This window comes from Cebus imitator, unplaced genomic scaffold (assembly GCF_001604975.1).
Source record: "Cebus imitator isolate Cc_AM_T3 unplaced genomic scaffold, Cebus_imitator-1.0 Scaffold220, whole genome shotgun sequence".
NCBI classification, from domain to species: domain Eukaryota; kingdom Metazoa; phylum Chordata; class Mammalia; order Primates; family Cebidae; genus Cebus; species Cebus imitator.
Genome location: NW_016107535.1, coordinates 3,528,005 through 3,547,011, shown reverse-complemented (window position 1 = coordinate 3,547,011; position 19,007 = coordinate 3,528,005). Strand labels below are relative to the sequence as shown.

The 19,007-nt window shown below is 38.6% G+C and overlaps 1 protein-coding gene and 1 long non-coding RNA gene across 2 annotated transcripts in view; both read right to left on the bottom strand.

Moving 5' to 3' along the window:
* LOC119474238 overlaps positions 1-13,499 on the bottom strand; it is a 45,026-nt gene extending 31,527 nt beyond the window's left edge. Inside the window, exon 1 of the long non-coding RNA XR_005203526.1 lies at positions 2,829-13,499. This is a non-coding gene — a long non-coding RNA (uncharacterized LOC119474238). The remainder of the gene's footprint in view (positions 1-2,828) is intronic.
* Positions 1-19,007, bottom strand: part of LOC108318528 (interleukin-1 receptor accessory protein-like) — a 98,843-nt gene that overhangs the window by 62,423 nt on the left and 17,413 nt on the right. The window lies entirely within an intron of this gene.

The following is a 19,007-nucleotide window of genomic DNA, read 5'->3' as shown; positions in this document are numbered from 1 at the left end:
CCATGCATCCAAATCTTAGCAAGCATAAGTATAACCACTAGTTATATGGAAATGTCACAGACATCATTTTTTCTCCCTTGTTGGAAGAGGACTCAATTCCACAGCTTTACCTTAGCACGTGGCTTATGATAAGGAGTCCATGTGATGCTTGAAATTGAGTTTGGGACACATTTTTTGTCCCAAACTCTAATTCAAGCTTCACAGTAAAGCCCTAGAAAAGAAAACTGGATCTAAGCGCTCTAGAGGCCGATGATAACAGAGGTCAAAAGGCACCGTTCAGGTGAGAACAGCTAATTCTTGCTGATTAAGCCAAGACTTCCATTTCGTGGATAAAGGTCATGCTAGTATCTATGGAACAAGTGAGGTCTAGGGAACTCCAAGGCTACTGACAGTAGGGGGAATAGAGGCATAGGTGAGGAAAGATAATTCATATTCTCTAGGCCCTCCCTGCTTCATGGGTGCATGCTCTGACACCCATGGATGGCACCTGCCAAAGTTGCCGGGACTTGAAGATGCAAGGATGGTAGAGGGAAAGAGGACACTCTTCCTCCTCTCCCTCACGTACCCCAGGTATTCGCTAGGAAGAGAAGGAAACAAAGCATGCCTGCTCCCCTCTTTCTAGATGTGTAGCCATCCATCTTCACTCTGTACCCATTCCAAATGCATCCTGAACCCCTGGAACACCATCAAAAAAACACCTTTTTTTTCCTGTCTCCTCCCTCTGTCCTCTATTCACTGATAAGTAATTATGTCTCATACTACAAAACAGTCCCCTTGGATGCATCCTCCAAACTGGGAAAAGTTAATTTCCCAAACCTTAAACCAGTTGGCTTAGTATTGGGTCAGGAGAAGGGAACCCAGAAGCTTGACATGCCGGCAAAAGTCTAAAAGTTGTTTTACCTGTCAGGCTTCCGGCCTCCCTCTGCCTATGCAAACTGGTAAAATGTCTTTGGATTTTTAAGCTGTCCTCACCACCCACTTGTTTCATTTTAACACATGTTTTCTAATAACCCAGTTTGTCTGTTCTCGACTTCAGGCCATCAAACTCCAAACGGTCAGGTAATCGGAGCCTTGGACGATGGCTCCTTTTGCTAGGGACCCTTACACAGGCTTCTCAAGGAGCTTTGTAAACAGGAAGCAGTTAACATTGCTTCCCTTATCCTTATCCTTATTCTAATTGGCAGTTAGATGTACTTCTCTACAGGGGGAATGAGACAGTCAAGTATAAAGGGGTCCCTGGAGAGCCTCTTATCAGTCTGCATCCTGGGAGAATGGGGTGGAGCTACAGAAGTTCACACTGTTTGCAGGAGGGGAGGTGCCTGATTCCTCCTGTTCCTGGGGGTAACCAGTGATTCAATCTGTGAGGTAGAAAGCCTCCTAGAAGGACTCTTGCTTTGCCGAGAGTCCCTGTTTCCTTTTTACCCAAAAAATTCCATTTTTCTCACCCTTCTATGTGTCCTTATCTTTCCTGGTCATGTGACAAGAACCCTAAGGAGAAAGTCCTACAACAATGTGACCATGAACTTCTTTTTATGCAAAGTGCCTATTAAAGACCCATTGCAAATACTGATGTAGTCAAAACTCTAATTGTCGAAGGGAGAGAGCCCAAGCCATAATTCCCAAATCGATACTCAATCCACAAGATATAGGTGTTTTTTAAAACTCCACTTGAGACTAAATTGTCCATCACTGAAGGAAATAAGTCTTAACTTTCCCACAGCCTAATTCAAGCCTCATGTCCCTTCTCCAGCCTCTCCAGAGTCTCTCTGATCTTGCCTCTGCCTAAAAATAAATTATTCCTTTTCTAAAAACTCTGGGTAGGTATCTATACCTGTCTTAGAGGCCTGAGAAATTTCTGCCCTGATCTGTTTTATTTAGGTTTTTTCTTACCACTCCCCTTTTTTGACTAGGAATCTAAGTTTGTGTCCATAGTGTATGGTCCAATTCTGTTATGCAATAAACAGACATATAAACACTGGGCAACTTCTGCGTAGTGCTCTAGGACACAGTCAACCTCTGTTCTAGTTTGCTGTTGATTACTTTTTAACTGTGTGGCCTTGGATAATGTACTTAACCCCTCTGAACCCTGGCATCCTTATCAATAAAATAAAGATGACCTCATAGAATGATATAAGAATTGCAATAGATCATGTTTATGATAAAGCTTAATAAATGGTGAAGTATGATACAGATACAAGATGTTGATACTTTTATTTTACATACGGATTCACAGGCACACTGCTTTCTCTAGTCAGGCCACAGGCCATCCTAAGGATGGAATCTTCTCAAAAGGTTGGTTCAGACAGATGTCACTATAAGTTCTGCGACAACCATCAAGATCCGCTGCCTATGAAATGAACCTGTCTTCAGAAATCAGACTTGAATGGATCCAAGCCATCTTTGGCCTCACAATACAGTCAACTGTCCCTTCACAGTGTACTTCCTAGTATCATTCCCCCAATTCTGTTAGAAAAATGATTGGCTTGATAGAAAGCATCCAGCAGATGAGGGCCTCAGTTCCCCTCCTGTTCAGGTACCCAGAAGCCTTGGACAGGCCCCCCTGACTCCATCAGACCCTGCAGCACCCAAGAGATCACCATTCTCCATTACACAGAGAAGCAGGCAGGATGAGTCTTCTTTCCCAGTTCTGACTGGCATGAACAAGTGCTATACAATTGGCCATATACTTTATTGTTCTTATGCCTCAGTTTCTACAACTAGTTTTATAGCAAGAGTTAAATGACAACATTCACAGTAGACTTTCAGGGCCCCAGGCCAACACTTCGCCACCTGTGGAGAGAGCACAGGGGCTTCAGTGCAGCCTTTACCTCCAGGTATTCTCATTCTATAGGAGAAAACAGCCTATTAGGCATCCTCACTGCTCCAATCCCCAGTCTTGTCCCTAAAGCACAAAGATAATATTCCAAGTCTTCCTGGGAACTCCTATAAGCCAAAAACATAAGTCTTAAAGAAATATCATGCCTCTGTACCTAAAGTGTTAAAGAAAATCTCCTTATGAACTAACACTGAGGAGGTCTGTGTTAGTCTGTGTCCCTGCTGAGGAAATTCTATGGCTTCTTTCACTAATTTTTGGGCACCAGGATCATCCTGACAGATGGCAATGTGCACCCACCAGTCCCATAGTCTGGGCTGTGACCTCAGTCCACCAGATCACACTGGATAGGGGGAAGGGGAGGAGGACTATGGCCAGAGTTCTTTTCATATGCATTGACATTTGGTGACTTTATTGACAATAAAGTAACACCATGCAATTCCCCTTTCATCAGAAAGAGAATAAGCTGGAATTTTATAGTGCTATTATCTACTGATCCATAAACCACTAAAGACTCAAGTAACCCTAATTTCAACAAGTATGCCTTATCTTTATCACACAGCTACTCACAAAAAAACAAAAACAGAGAGGTGCTCAAGCGGTGCTTAATGTGAGGTTTTAAAATGCTCTGACAAGCATATTGAGCAGGAGGGCAGAACATACACTAAAAAAATGTTGACAGAGGACAAGGGGGGCATTTTCTGGCTGCCTCATAAACTTTTAAGGGGTGATTTTCCCAATGCAAAGCTATTTCACTTAACTGGGCTCTTACCATGTGGAGCCCTTATGCTAAATGCTAATGGATGACACAGATTTTCATCGTCCCAGACATCCAGGAACTTACAACCTATACAAATCTCCAATTTGCCTATGACTCATTGTAACCCCATAGTTTAAAAGCCTATTATTTTAATTACCAGCTCCTAGCTCTGCCACATGGTGCCTATGAAATATTGGGCAAGTTACTTACTTAATCTCTTCATGACTTACTTCTCCCACCTGCAAAATGGGGAGAATAATATTTTCTACTTTCTATGATTGCTGAGGGGATTACATGAGTTAAGATATATAAAATGCCTAAAAGTGTATTTGCTGTTATTATTTAACTGTACAAAGCTAGTTATCTGTGTTTGCTCATGCTATTATTAAGTATACAAATCAGTCCAAGCAACATGCCTACATGCCGTGGGGAAGGAATTACTTGCATTTTAATGTGGTAGAGAGTAGGAGTTGTGGGGAGAGAAGTTTATACTGAGGAGTGAGGGTGGAAAGACTCCTTGGAGCTGATACTACAGCTGGCCTCTGAAGACAGGTAGCATTCTGTGATGCAGCCATGCATAAGGAAGAAAGGCTCTTAGGGGACAATTAAAACAAACCAAACCAAACAAGCTATACTTTTTACCACTGATCTACAGAACAGAAAGGAAATCTTAACTGAAAAAATGCAAATTAGATGAATATTATCTTGCAGGTTTGAAGTCCCTAAAACCACGGGCTAAGGGCAGCAATAAGAAATAGAAATTTTATTCTTCACATCATTTCAAGAATGTACACTGCATGGAGCTGCTAATCATACCAATGCATAGTTACTACATTCTGTGTTAGGTGATTACAGGCATTGATAGGTCATCACCCAAGCAATGGGGCCATGAAAAGGATGTTCCATTATGACTACACAGGAAATGAAAGCCATTCTCATTAGCACAAAAATATTTTTAAAACATTTTATCATTCACAGAGTTTTTTTTCTGACATTTATACACTAAAACCTCACAACCTCGTAGGGATTCACACACATATACATATCCTAGCAGGGATTTCACACATATATACATTTAATCTCACAACCTAATGAGATCTCCAGATCCTCAAGCTGCCAGGAGCCTGTCATTTAACTTCGATTCCATTTTACAGAAGAACTATAGCTTCATGGATACCAAATGGTGAAGCCAGTGTTCAAACTCAAATGCCTTGACACCAAATCTCATAGCATTTCCATTGTATGTTCTTGTCATTGCCTTAAAAGTTTGTGTGAGAGATAAGGAGCCACTACAACTATTTTCTACTGGAATCCGAATGTCTATCTTCTGCTTAGCAACAATCTCAGCATTTGTCATGTCCTAAAGAAAATCCCATGTTGCTTCATGCCATTGATCTGTAGCTGTCTCCAATAAAAGGACTCGAATGCCTGCCGTGGCCCTGGGAATTTTAAATAAGAAGTCAATGAGAGATGCTGGTAAGTGGTTCTGTAATTGTCTAGGGGCAGATAAAAACCTTGGTGGAATAATAATCATATCAATGTGCTGGCTACGTGAATGATCCTGCAGTGAATTACAACAGGGTACTTCAACTCCAAGCCTAGGGTGGCAGATCTGCATAATTAATCTCCCTCTGCAATAACCCTGCAGGGTCAGCAACATCGGCATTCTACAGCCGAAATTAATGTCTTATTATTTCAGTCCCCTTTGGTGTTTCTTCAGATTCAGGAAAATAATATCAGATGTAGCAGCTCCGTTAACACAGACAGGGTTTTAAAGGATCTCTAGGCTATGAAAAAATTCTCGTGTAAATCCTGGTAGGTAAATAGAGGATGGATTCAATGGATTCATTTACTATTAGTCCTAATAAATGCACCTCCTTAGTTAGAGTCTCCTGATATTTTTTAATTTTATGCTTAGATTAACTTAGACCCTCTGAAGGCCACATATTGATTCACATTGTTCAGCTCGGGCTTTTACAGAATGATTTTGAAAAACTATGTTTTGGTAATTCACCCTCATGTTAGAGAAACATTAGGTCATTAATATTAGGTAAAATAGGTTTAAAAGTTATCTTTTTCCACAGGACTTCTTTCAGGGCCTTTTAGGATGCTAATGCATGTTGTAAAACTAAATTGCTTAGTAATAATATACAATGTTTCTCAAACCTAATTGACTTAAGTAATTCTTGTTTAGCAATATCTCCAAGCATCAGGATACTTAAACACAGTTTAGAAATGCTGAGTGATGTTCTTTCAGAAAAAAAGGGGAGGGGAGGTGGAGTTTGTCCCCTAACAGTACATCAGGCTTTGAGGAATTTCTATAAATTCTCTCATTGAGTGTATTACTCCTACTGGAGGTAATTTTATAGTAAGGGTCATGAATTTTTAATTGGGAAAAAAGTAGGAAATTCAAATCAATTTTCTAACTTGCTAAACCATTCCTGTGGCAAGCCGAGGGCGGAACAATGACACAATGGCTAGCTAAAATGAGATGTAAGACACACTGGTGCATTTCAGTATGAGGATGCTATGCTCCACCAGTGTAGCTAATTGGAGTCAATTATAATTTCACTGCTTCCAGAATTTTGGATACTTAAAGACTGTGGCCAAATCAGAACATAAGACACCATAGAGGAAAAGTCAGAAAACAGAGGGGAGTCTTTATTCTTCCAATTATAAACGGAGTAAGCACATACAAGACCCAGCAAATAACCCTTTCACCTGTGTGACCTTAATGTTAGAAAAATAAAAAGTGCTATTATTTTTAATTGTTCTTCTTTTTCTGAAAAAGAGGAAGATGATAAGAAAATGAATGTATTTATTAAGGTGACCTACAAAGAGTTTTTGCATGTAAATATTATTTTCATTCTCTAATATATAAAAAACGGACTGAAATCTCCTTCTATAAAACCAGAGGAAGAGATATTTACCACCATAAAAACAAGAAGGCCCATAAGCCTCAGGTAAGTGTTGGGTGCCATGGGAACACCTGTAAAGGCTGACTGATGACAAAGACCGAAGCAGTTTTTTCAAACATCATATCCTAGTGCTACTTCCCTGATGCCCTTCACTGACATTCTGGATCCTCCATGATCTGGCAGCAAACTCTCTTTCCAACCTTTTGCTGTACCTCCACTTCTCATACAGCAAGGATTCCCACCACAGGTACAAATACAGACATTGCTACAGGTCACCACCTGCCTGCCTTCCCCTTTACTCATTTCTTATGCCTGGGATGCCCTTCATTACCCTCTCCACATGTACAAGTACCACCTGTCCTTCAGGGCATAGTTCTGAAACCAGTTCCTTCATAAAACCTCCCTGCTTCCCTCTGTCAGATGTGATTTCTCCCTTCTCCCTAAAACTTTAGCTAAGTTTCCTCTTTAGTCTCAGTAATGTACTCGTACTATTAATTAAGCGTGTATCTCTTCTCTCTTAAGACCCTTGCAGACAGGGTCCACTTCGGATTCATTTTTGGCTCCCAGGGCCTAGCATGAAGCCTGGCATATAGAAATCGCTCTGGATTATTGATTGAATAATTACATTCCTCTAAACAGAGTGATTCTACAGGCTGTTTCTCAATCCAGGAAAATACTATAATTTCTTTATGTGTTTTCTACCGCTTCGGTCTCTCAACAATCATTTCTTTCTCAGATCATTGTGGATGATTTTTCCACTAAAATATGTCAGGCAAGGTACATTCAACAGAATACCTTGAGATTGTCGTCTGCCTTTGTCAGTGTAAGCCTTGGTTATGATGCTTTATAATACATACATTTGCATTTATCATGTGCATGGTGACACTGAACAACAGAGTTGCTCAGTGAGCTCCCACCCAAGTGACCATAGAGGGAGCAGCTTGGACTTACACCATAAATTTTGTTTAATTTGGATTCACATGTCTGACTTAACATTATTGAAGCTCATCATTTTTTTTGGCTAGGATAAACTCCCCAGAGTCTACCGATGCTAGGAAAAAAAAAAATCCCTTAATCTTTCTGTATGTTACAATGGGTAACTCTAATTGCCATTTCTAAACCCCAAAAGCTTTCAGGAAGCAGTTCCATTTAGAAAGAAAGAGTTTTCTATGAAAGAATATAACAGAAATTCCACGACCCCTTTCAGATTATTACCCAAACTCTGAGATCTGGAGCTTTTAAACTGAAAGCATAATTTGGGTAGGAGAGGAGGATAAGATCAAATATCAGAGGAAAGCCAAGAGAAGGGAGGTTATAAGCCATGACAGGCATACATGTGGAGAAGAGAGAGCCCAAGAAAAATTAACTTTGAAAATAACATTTGTTCATTCATTCAACAAGCATTTTCCAAATTCCTACTTTATGCTAAGTACATTACTCAACTGAAATAATTCGTGCTTTGACACTATACACAGCGCTTTCTTTCATGTCTTATTCTATTTGATAGTCACACAACTGACTCAAAAAGGAATATAATTTTCCTGTTTTACAGATGATAAAATCAGGTGCCAAAAGGTGAAGTGTCTAACGCAAGATATCACAACAATCAAACAGCAAAGCTTGATTTTAAGACAGGTTGTCTGGCTGCAGCAGATTGTCTGCCCTGATTCTTTCACATTATTCTCGCCAACGCTCATGGCAGTTTATAAAACAAAATACATGAAGGGTTCAGTATTTAGTTTGCTGTGTCCAAAAGATCAATTAAGAAAGATAAAAATTCACTGGAGCAAGGGCTGTGAAAAATGCCAACTCTACGTTAGTAAAATCCCTGAATTATATGCAAAAAAATCTTTCACCAGAAAGGTTTTTAATTATTAGTTTGATAGTAATGAAGGGGCACAAATGAGACATCTCTGGGGAGCTGCACAGACTTAAGTTGTTTATAATTAGTATGGCATCATTTTTATAAATGGGTGCACCACGTTCAAGGTTTTTACGTTGTTTTCTGTCAGCTTCTCAATAAAACATCTTTGTCTTTAAAATCCTGGGCAAACACAATTCTCCACTTCTCATCCAGAGACAGGATATTATTGAAATTTCACAGGCAGCCTGAATAGGTAGGTTAAAGTGATAATGATGGTGGTTGCCAGGGGTTGAGGGGAGGACAGAATGAGAAGTGAGTGTTTAATGGCTCCAGTTTCAATAGGAAATGTGAAAAATTCTGGAGATGAATGATGGGGATAGTTGCACCACAATGAAAATGTACTTAATTCCACAAAACAGTAGACTCAAAAATGGTTAACATGGTAAATTTTGTCACAATAAAAATACAAATAGAAGAAATGCTAATGAATTCTCAAACCATGAAAGACTAACCTCAGCTGAATCTCAAACTCAGAAAAAGTAAAACTTTAATTCCGAACTGCTTAGTCAAACATAATGAAATAGGACCTACCTCCTGTCAGAATAAGTACATATTAAAAATAAGAAGCCTAATTCTTTTCGAAAATAAGGGAAAAGATTCTTCACCCTCTTACTTTTTCTCAGAGCATTTACTTTGGTTAACTTGCAATTATTGAGTATTTTTTGCACTCTTTGAAATGTATACAAATCCTTTTGAAGACTAGACAAGGACTTTTGTCAGCTTTGTGACCTAGGAATGCCTTTACAAAGACCTAAAGGCCATCTCCTTGAAAAGTGAACATCAAGGTAGCTAGCACCCCTATCTCCCAGTTTCTGTGGGAGAGCTGGAGTCTGACTTTGGTAGGCACCTTGCAGCAAGTTAAAAAATTACCTCCTGTCATAAAGATATGAAAAGTTTGTTTTTCCTCTGGCCAAACCCAATCAGTTAACATGGATGGCCACCCCAATTACCAGGTAAAGTTAGGATGAGCTATGTGTGACAAACGGTGCTGTCAAGCTTACTTGGGGGACAAGTTATTGTTTATCTTCAAAACATGCATGTAATGGGCTGTTTGGCTTCATAAAATAGTGAGATTTCTTTCTGTCTTTGCAATCTCTTGGGGGATTACCTTCGATGTACATCACATTCTGATTTAATAATGCATGTTCAAGAATAAATAAATAAATGTGTTTTCTTTCTCTCTCACTTTTGTAGAGAGAATTTCTCAGTTGGGAGATTTTGCTTTTAATTTTATTTCCCCAACAGCTCCTAAACATATAACCTCTATAATTTTCACTAAAATAAATTTAGTTATAAAAAAAAATCAACACAGATACATGGAAAGACTAATTCCTATTATTACAAACAAATAGGAAAACTGAAGAAAGAGAACAATGAACTTCTCAGGAGGAAAAAAAATACCAAGTTTAAAATGAATGAGCATTGGTATCCATGAAAACAAATAAATGGTTAATTGCACAGCCAGGACAGGAAGAAATTTCCCTATAGACAGGTTCGTGAAAAGGGTTTTGTAATATGACTTTCAAAAAGAGAATTATCTGCCTTTGAGTCTTTGAGGCTTTCAGCTTCAGAATGGACATCATACGATGAACATCCATCCACGAAAGACAAAATCAGGACAGAGGGAGGGAAAGGTAGTAAGAGACCTGTGAGGAGAGAGGAAGGCAGAGAGGTCGGAAGAGAGAGGGAGGATATATGAATGTGAGTAACAAGTAATCAGGATTCATCTAAAATATCCTTCAGTGCTCTACTAACCTTGTCATTTTTGCATATCCAAGACCTCCTAGATTTCTCTAAACAAAAACCCTATGACAATTATATATATATATATATATATATATATACACACACACACGCACACACACACACATATATAAGTATGTATGTATGTATATGTATGCTAGCATTTTCTCATTATGTGTGCACATCTTCTCTACTTCATTTTATTGTAAGGAACTTAAGGTTTGACAGTGAAACAAGTAGTGTTTTGTTTTGGTTTCTTTAATCCTTTTTTTGTATCATTGAAATGCCACAGGGAGAGCACAGACCCATAAAATACATATATATATATATATATTTTAAATGGCCATTAAAAGTAGAAAGAAGTATTCAAACAATGTCTAAATCTTAACAATCTTAATAATCAACAATGTCTTAATAATCTTAATAATCCAAATCTAAAAGAAATGGATGTAACAGACATTACATTTTCAAGATCTGTTCTAATAACAGAAATAAAAATGGCAAGTCCCTACTGTGTTTTTTCTTATATATGTCAAATAATCACCTGTTTGGTTATTTTTTACATTTTATTTATAATTATTTATATCTATTTCATTGTATTTTATTATTTTTATTTTTACTTTAATCTTATTTATTTTATTTTATATATTTATATATATTGTAATTTTAGTAACTGCACACATTTTGTAAAGGGTCAGGAATGTCACCAGAGTTATATGATACAGATGTTTTAAGTATTGGAACACGAATAGAATAACTAAGAAAACTGCAAAAGAAATATGTACAGATGAGAGAAGTCAAAAATAACACTAAGAAAAACAGGAATACCAGGGGAGGTGGGGCAGATGAAGATACTGTGAGAATGAGTCTGAATGCAAGTCTGTTACAATCTGTAATACAAGATAGAAAAGCTCTTTTGAAATTATGAAGCTTTTGCTTGTCAATTTTACAAAAGGAAATATAATAAACTAAAACAATGTTATTTTCCTAAGATCAGATGCACCAAACTCTGATTCTGGACCTTACTCTGACCTTGTGATCAGGCTTCCAATTCCTGAACAAATATACAATTGTCACAGATATACAGATATAGCCCTAGTCATAAAATATTAACACAAAGTATTTCCTTATGCTTTAAATATAATCTCCTGGACAGTGAACTCACCTGAGTTTCTGAAAGCTCGAATCCTCCACATCACTGTAGCTTTTTCTCAAAGAGGTGAGAGGAGGAAACAGATTTGATAAGGTACTAAGTCTCTGTATTAGTTTATTAGTGCTAAGCCAAACAGGGGAAAGCCCTTTATAAATCCATCAGATCTCCTGAGAACGCACTCCCTATCAGGAGAACAGCATCATGGGGGTAACTGCCCCCATGATTCAATTACCTCCCGCTGGGTCTCTCCCACGACACATGGGGATTATGGGAACTAAAATTCAAGATGAGATTTGGATGAGAAAACAGCCACACCGTATCAGTTCCTTTGTACAACGGTGTATAAAACCCAACCACAGCAATGATGGAAACCAGACAATCTGAATGACATCTTGCTGACATGAATACGGAAATACCCTGTATTTGTATATTTCCCTCAAACCCCCCCTTCATTGAAAATGCAAGCATTTATTCAACAACACACAGCTAAGAGCCCCTACTGTGTGCAAAGCCCTCCATCCTGCCTTGCAGATGAATGCTAAGGACATAGTCTGTGATCACAAGACAGATTATATCAGAACCCACTGACACAAAAGCAACCAAGTGAAGGCAAAGTTGGATATCTTCTCTAAGACAGAGCTTCTCAAATGGTAACATGCATAAGGAGGACCTGGAAAATGAGGTAAAAGGGAGATTCACACATTCCATAAGTCTAGGACAAGACTCAAGATTCTGTGTTTCTAGTCAACCCACAGAGGCTGCTATTGCTGCTGCTCCTTAGACCATCCATTGAGAAGCAACAGTGTAAGGCATAAGTGTAAATAAAGGGCTGTGAATGCTAAGTGAGCAGTGATTCTTGCTAGCTGATAGTTGTAGGGAGGTTTCATGGGGAAAGCTCTTGCATCGAAACAGGAAGTGGAACAGAGGTGGGTGTTTGTTTGTGGGTAGTTAGGGACCAAAAAGAATCACAGAGACAATGGAGAGTAAAGAGAAAAGAAGGGAAGAAAAGGGGAAAAGGTATTCCAAAAAGCAGAAATAACTTGAATAAAGTTCTCAAAGCAGAGAAGTATATGAGATATTTAGAGGAAAGCAAGAAATTTAATAAGACTAGAGTATAAGCTCTAGGTGAGTAAACAATGAATTACAGAAAATAGGCCTAGAATGATATGCCACGAAGAAATCACCCACATCTTATTTGACCCTATATTTTGGAGGGCACTGGGTATCTGATCACCAACAAGATAGGCAAATTTCAGCTGTTAAAATTACTCGTGTAGAATAAAAGATCTTGTAATTTAGATCTGGTCTAAAGTTACTCATATTCTCCATTTTGATATGTATTACTAAATGCTCGTTATTATTTCTCAATATAATTGCCTTTCTGTAAATCATAGCCCATCTTCAAACGAATAACGTTCCTTCAAATGAGACTGTGCAAGATCAAAACAAAATATGCCTGTTCCCATGCTCCTTAAAATGTTCACCATTCAACAGCCTACTATGAAGCAGTGGCTTAGTGGAATCACAAATCATTTGTATTTACTGTCGAAAGCTGCAAATTTCCAGAAATGTTTCATAATGTAATATCCTGAAAAAGGAAACCAAATGAGGCTATAAGAGAGCATAGGTTTTCACACCGCTGCTACATGAAAGGCACAGATCTGAGCCAGTGCTGTGCGGCAAGGAACAGAGAGGAATCACAGGATACCCAGGAAACTCAAGCAGGTTGCCAAACCCTAATGGCAAGTTCATTGCTCCCCTGCCAACATTATTAATAATTTACAAAAAAGAAGAGAAAAGGCATCCAAAGCAAAGGCATCTAATAACTTATCTATCAGTTCTTGTTTCTGTGTCCGTCCACATCAGTAAAATCTTCAAATGTCACATTATTGCTCTTTGAGATAGGCTATGAGTCTCACTTAGTAAGAGGTTCCAAGTTAATTTTTTAAATGAGTAAATGTCTACAAGTTTTTTTTTAAGCCATATTAGGAAGTGAAACCATTGTATCCCCTTCTCCTCTCCCTTCAGCATTCATCTAATCTTTCTTAATATAACCATAGATAATTACTGGACTCAGATTTTTTCATTTTTTCACATACAACTTTTTCTTTTTACAAAAATTGAGTCATACGTGTATACGGTGGCTCATGCCTGTTATTCTAGCACTTTGGGAGGCCAAGGCGGGCAGATCACAACGTCAAGAGATCGAGACGACCCTGGCCAACATTTTAGTAGTGAAACCCCGTCACTACTAAAAATACAAAAATTAGCTGGGTGTGATGGCAGGTGCCTGTAGTCCCAGCTACTCGGTAGGCTGAGGCAGGAGAATCATTCAAACCCGGGAGGTGGAGGTTGCAGTGAGCCAAGATTGCACCCCTGCACTCCAGCCTGGCAAGAGAGCAAGACTCCATCTCAAAAAAAAAAAAAAAAAAAAAAAAAAAAAAAAAAAAAAAAAAAAAAAAAAAGTTTTCCAGATTAGTTTATATAATTCTCTCTCTTTTTTTTTTTTTGGTTTTTAAAGTTATACTTTATTAGGCAAAACATAGACCATGGTTGTCACCCTAATTCACACTGATATAGCATTGTGATCTATTATATTTCATTTTTAATGGCTAAGTATGATTGCATTGTCTAGCTTATGACAGTGTATTTAACCATATCCCCATGATGGCATTTTGATTATTTTCAACCACATTTAGGCTTACAGTCATTTTCTTCAGGATTACTTAAAAATCAGTAGGGTCCCTAGCATATGTAACTTCGAAGATCACAGTAAAATTATGTAATGAGTCTATTGGCCAGTGAAAACATCCAAAGAGGAGAAAAGTGAGACCCACAGAATCAGAGGCATGTAGCCATACAGTAACAGCTGATAATCCAATTACTAGACAGTGTCAATTATCAAGTAAATACCAATAGCCAACAGCTAGACAAACCAGAGCTGCTAACGGTAACTAGGATGCATGAACTTAAAAAACATTTAAAAACTAATCAACTTTATTTATAGTACAGATCTTCAGACAGCAACTTGGTTATCTGAGTCCTTATTCCTAGGCAGATAATAAGTCACAAACTTGCAGGAAGGACAAATGGCTTTTATAAGTAGGCATGTTGATGTCAGAGAGAAAGCTGACCTACTAACACCTAACATGAAAAGAAACCTAAGAAGCAAAAACTAGTAACATGTGGCCCTGGGGCCATTTCATGTTAGAGTCTTGCATATTTCAGTAGGTTCTGGGGACATCATTATGCACAGTGAAAAGTTATTTATGTTCAAAATCACAGCCCTGAATTATTAATGAATATAATTTCTCAGGGTATTTGCTATACAATAGCAGTGCAGTATGGAATATGTCTGAGAAAGACAACCTATCAAAATAGTTAAAACAAGATCCTTGATCATAGGAGACCTCAGAAAGACTTTGGGCCAACCACAGCACTTAATAGACAGAAAAACAAAAGCACAAACGTAGCATGATTGATCCAATGTTAGTGCGTTTTTAGAAATCATTGGAGCTATTAAGCCGGGATACATGAATCTTATGCCATTGTATCTGTGGCTACTCCAAAATTACAAGATTGGTAAGTAGAAACTGAAACTTGAATGAGAAGACACTCATTGTTTAGCATTTTCAGAGAACTAAGATTTACCTTAAGAAATACTGTGATCACAAATGTGAATGTAAGTGGCCCTGGTGGGGAGCTGAGAACGAGTTATAAGTCACAGTTAACTGTTGCTATTGTTGTTGTTTTGAGAATGTAGATCTTCTAAAACCTAAGAAAAAAAAATAGCATTAATTGTTGGCCAGGAATACAGCTGTACAAACAAGAACTTATGTTCAACATGTGGATAATAGGGAAACTAAGTCACATATATATGCAAAACTAGCAAATCTCCTTGCTTCTATGTTCGGCTGACCACGAAACTCTATTGCTTTGAATTAACTAACTTTCAAAATGTAGCTTGACTGTTTCTGTAAGTATTCATCAATGTGAAAGAAACTGAATAGACAGTGTACTTGAAAGCACACTGTACAAGCAGGCAGGAGACTTGAGTTCAAGTTTCAGTGGAGCTCCAGGGCAAGGGCCTCGGGGTTGCCAGTAAAACAAATGAATTGAATGTGAGACTCTTTAAGCTTCCTTGTGACTATTTTTCATGTTTCCAGTCAGATCTTAGCAAATAGAAATTAGGCAAATATGGAAAATCCTTATACCCTGCAATATATAGTACAGTCTAAGATTCCTGTATTTGGAACCTTTGTTGCACAAAGGCTCTCTGAGACATATTTTAAACAGGAGACTCTTATTTTCCTAAGCCCCACACTTCACTTTGCTGGGTTTTTTTTTTTTTTTTTTTTTTTTTTTTTTTTTTTTTTTTTTTTTTTTTTTTTTTTTTTTTTTTTTAATTATCTTACGCTCCATCTATCTCCTTATCAAGATGACATCTAGAAAATCAGAAAGGACCTCAGAAGTCAATAATGTTATTTGGGACACTATTGGGAAATAGAAGCCCCGGAAAGAGAGGTGACTTTCATGAGGTCAATAACTCACTAGTGCAAATGTAAGAAGCTGGCTTTTGACTCCCAGTTCAGGCCTGTCTACCAACTCTGAAAACTACTAAGAAATATAACTGTCCCCTAAAAATAACACACCATTTGTATCCAGGAAAAAGAGTCATGTCTAAACAGGCAATGGTCCTATATCAAAAGAAGACAGCTACTTGGGCCCAGAAGCAATGATCAGGCTGCAAAAGGAGCTGAAGTTGCTGTTCTTTACCCATGACTTTGTGAAGATTTATGGTGTACATGGGAAATCTTGGCCCAACGTCCTATAGGCAGCATTGGATCAGATCCCTAAGGAGTCTTTACAGCTGTGAAGTTCTTAACATCTTTATTTCCTGGGAACAGTTGGACTGACCTGACTTAAAATATCTGGTGAATTTCTGAAGCTTTTCTATAAGGAACAAAACTTCGTAGTTTGAAATATCCACAAATGGTAGATCTAAGCAAAGCATACTGAGCTGTAACATTACATTTTAAAACAATTAAGTGGGTTGGAGATTACGGACGTCTCTGTAAATCTTGAGGAGAAAGATTATTTAATTGAAAAACAGTGTTCATTCTGAGTTGCAGCACTGATCAGCAGGACCCACTGCCAGTTTTTCTATCTTTCTCTTCATTCTTTCAAAGTTGTTAATCAGCTGCTGGAGACTTCCTATCTTTGCAACACTCTTTCCTTCAAGAACCAGGGAACTGTCTCCATCCTGACATTAAATCAAAGGATTATCATATTTGACTAGCAGAGCTTTCAAATGAGTAGTAAGCCAATTAAAAGAAAAGAAAAAAATAGACCAAAAAAAAAAAAAAAAAAAAAAAAAAAAAAAAAAAAAAAAAAAAAAAAAAAAAAAAAAAAAAAAAAAAAAAAAAAAAAAAAAGAGTTTTTCACTCCTGACATCCTGGCCTGCAAGCGGCTTTCCTTTGAAACAGCAAGAAGAAACAGCTCTCAAAGACGCTTTCTCATATGCTGCCAACTGCAAAGGGAGTATTTTTCAGGGGATGCTTGTCTGGTCCGACTCGGACTTGTCTCGGGGTGTGTCATCATTCCTCCAAGAGGTTTGGCCTGGGCAAGACTGCATTCATCAGGAATTATTTCAAAAATCCAGAGCAGGCAACCAGTGGGAGGTTTTTCAACACGGATGTGCACCTCCCACGTGCTCTGGTCACAGACACGACTGGGCTGGTAAGAGGGCCTGACGGAACCGTGCCAGGCCCAGACACAAGTCTTCCATTCTGACACGGAGTGCTGCCAAGAGGGAAGGAACCACATCCTTCCTCATCCTAAGTCCTCTTCTTAAATCGAGTGGTTGTTCGGACAGGGGAAGCACAGGGGGGAGGGAGGAGGAGACATCACTAGTTGGTGTTAATTATAACAAGGGGAAACCTTTATTCCCAATATAAAGTTTCTAAGTGAATTCAAGACAGAATCTCAAGGCCGGAAAGGCCTTTAAATGTCATTTTGATTCAAACTCCTTTTTCCAATATTCAAATCTCCTTGTGACATCCTTGCCAAGTAGATGTCTAGGCCCTCTTTTAATATCTCTAGCGATGGTGAACTCATTACTAATTTAGTTTTCATATGGCCCTAATTGTAATAAATGTCTCTTTATGTTGAGCTGGACCCAGATCCCTTGTCATTTCAACCTACTCATCCTGGTTGAGGTCTTTCGAGCCACGTTGGGCATATGCTTCCCTCTTTCACAGACACCTATGGGCATTCAATACAGTGGTTCCAGTATTTCAAAGCATTTCCATAACGTCATAGATCATACATTCAAAAATAGGAGACTAGAGTTTTTCGAAAGTACTTGTTCCCCTACTCCCCTCTCCAACCCTCAAAGCGAGAAAAATGCACTGAGGAAGTAAGAATGTCATTGAAACAGAAACAAATCTCATCAGTTGATTAAAGAATCTCCCATGCTGTCTGAGCCTAAAAAAAAAAAAAAAAAAATTGGAAAAGGAGAAAGGGAGCAATAAGAGACCAGAAACGCAAATGGGCTGGCTCAGTCCAAGCTGAGATTCTAGGGAACTGTCAGACAAATCAGAGCAGTAACTAACCACCTGTTACAAGATGCTCAGCTGTACATCTAAGCAAACTGGATAGGGGCCCCGGGATACATGGCACACCTCAGCACATGGAGACAAAGCACAAGATTTCATCATGAACTTTACAGTCACACAGACCTGGGTGCAGGTCCTTCTCCACAGCTGTACAAGCTACTTAACTATATCGAGTCTCAATTCCTTATTCGTGAACAGGGTCAGTAAAGCAGCTCATGGAATTAGGTAAGATGATTATACGAGGTAATTTCCTAAAGCACTTGGCACACAGTAAGCACTTCAATTTGTTAGCTATTAACTTTTTTTCCCCCTCATTACTAGACCTGCCTTTGACTCTCCCAAACTTTCCCTGCATACTGCACCAAATACAAGGAAGCAGAAAGCCCACATATCCGGTAGAGAAAAATTACACCAAAACTCATGTGTGAGAACAAAGGCAAGAGAAGCGGCAGATGATACCAGAAAGTGCACCGTGCCAGAACTAGAAAGCCAGTTACAGATAGGTTTGGCTGACTTTATAAACACAGCATATTGCTCTGAGGCCTTTCTGCAAAGCCAGAGGCTTAGCTTTTTTTGATCCCAGCAAACTAGTATTCTTTGAGAACAATTACACATACTCCATTTAATGGCAGCACCAAAAGTTTGATTTCTATAGGCCTCCTCCTGTTTCCCTAAGTCCATGTCTCAACATCGTTAACCAGAAAAACCCTAGATTCCCCAAAGCAAGAAGCCGGGGTAGTCACCCGATTTGATGTGCCCTAGGGAATCTCTTTAGGAGGAAAAACCCCTGCCAGGGTGCATTGAAGGAAGGATATATTAAGGTTTCTTAATTCACTTGCTGCTGGCTGTTGAAATCTTAGGTGATACAGCAGTGAGTGTAAGTGTGTTTTAAATAAGTCAAGACAGGTGAGTAACTTCAGCTGTGTCTTGACAAGTAGGAAGCCAAGAGATATGGCTGGTTTCTAAAACATTCAGGAGTATGTGCCAGGAAGTGCTGACAGGGAAGACTTATGGAATGACCTAACTCAAAGATGTGTAGATTTCCTGAGGATGTTAAGG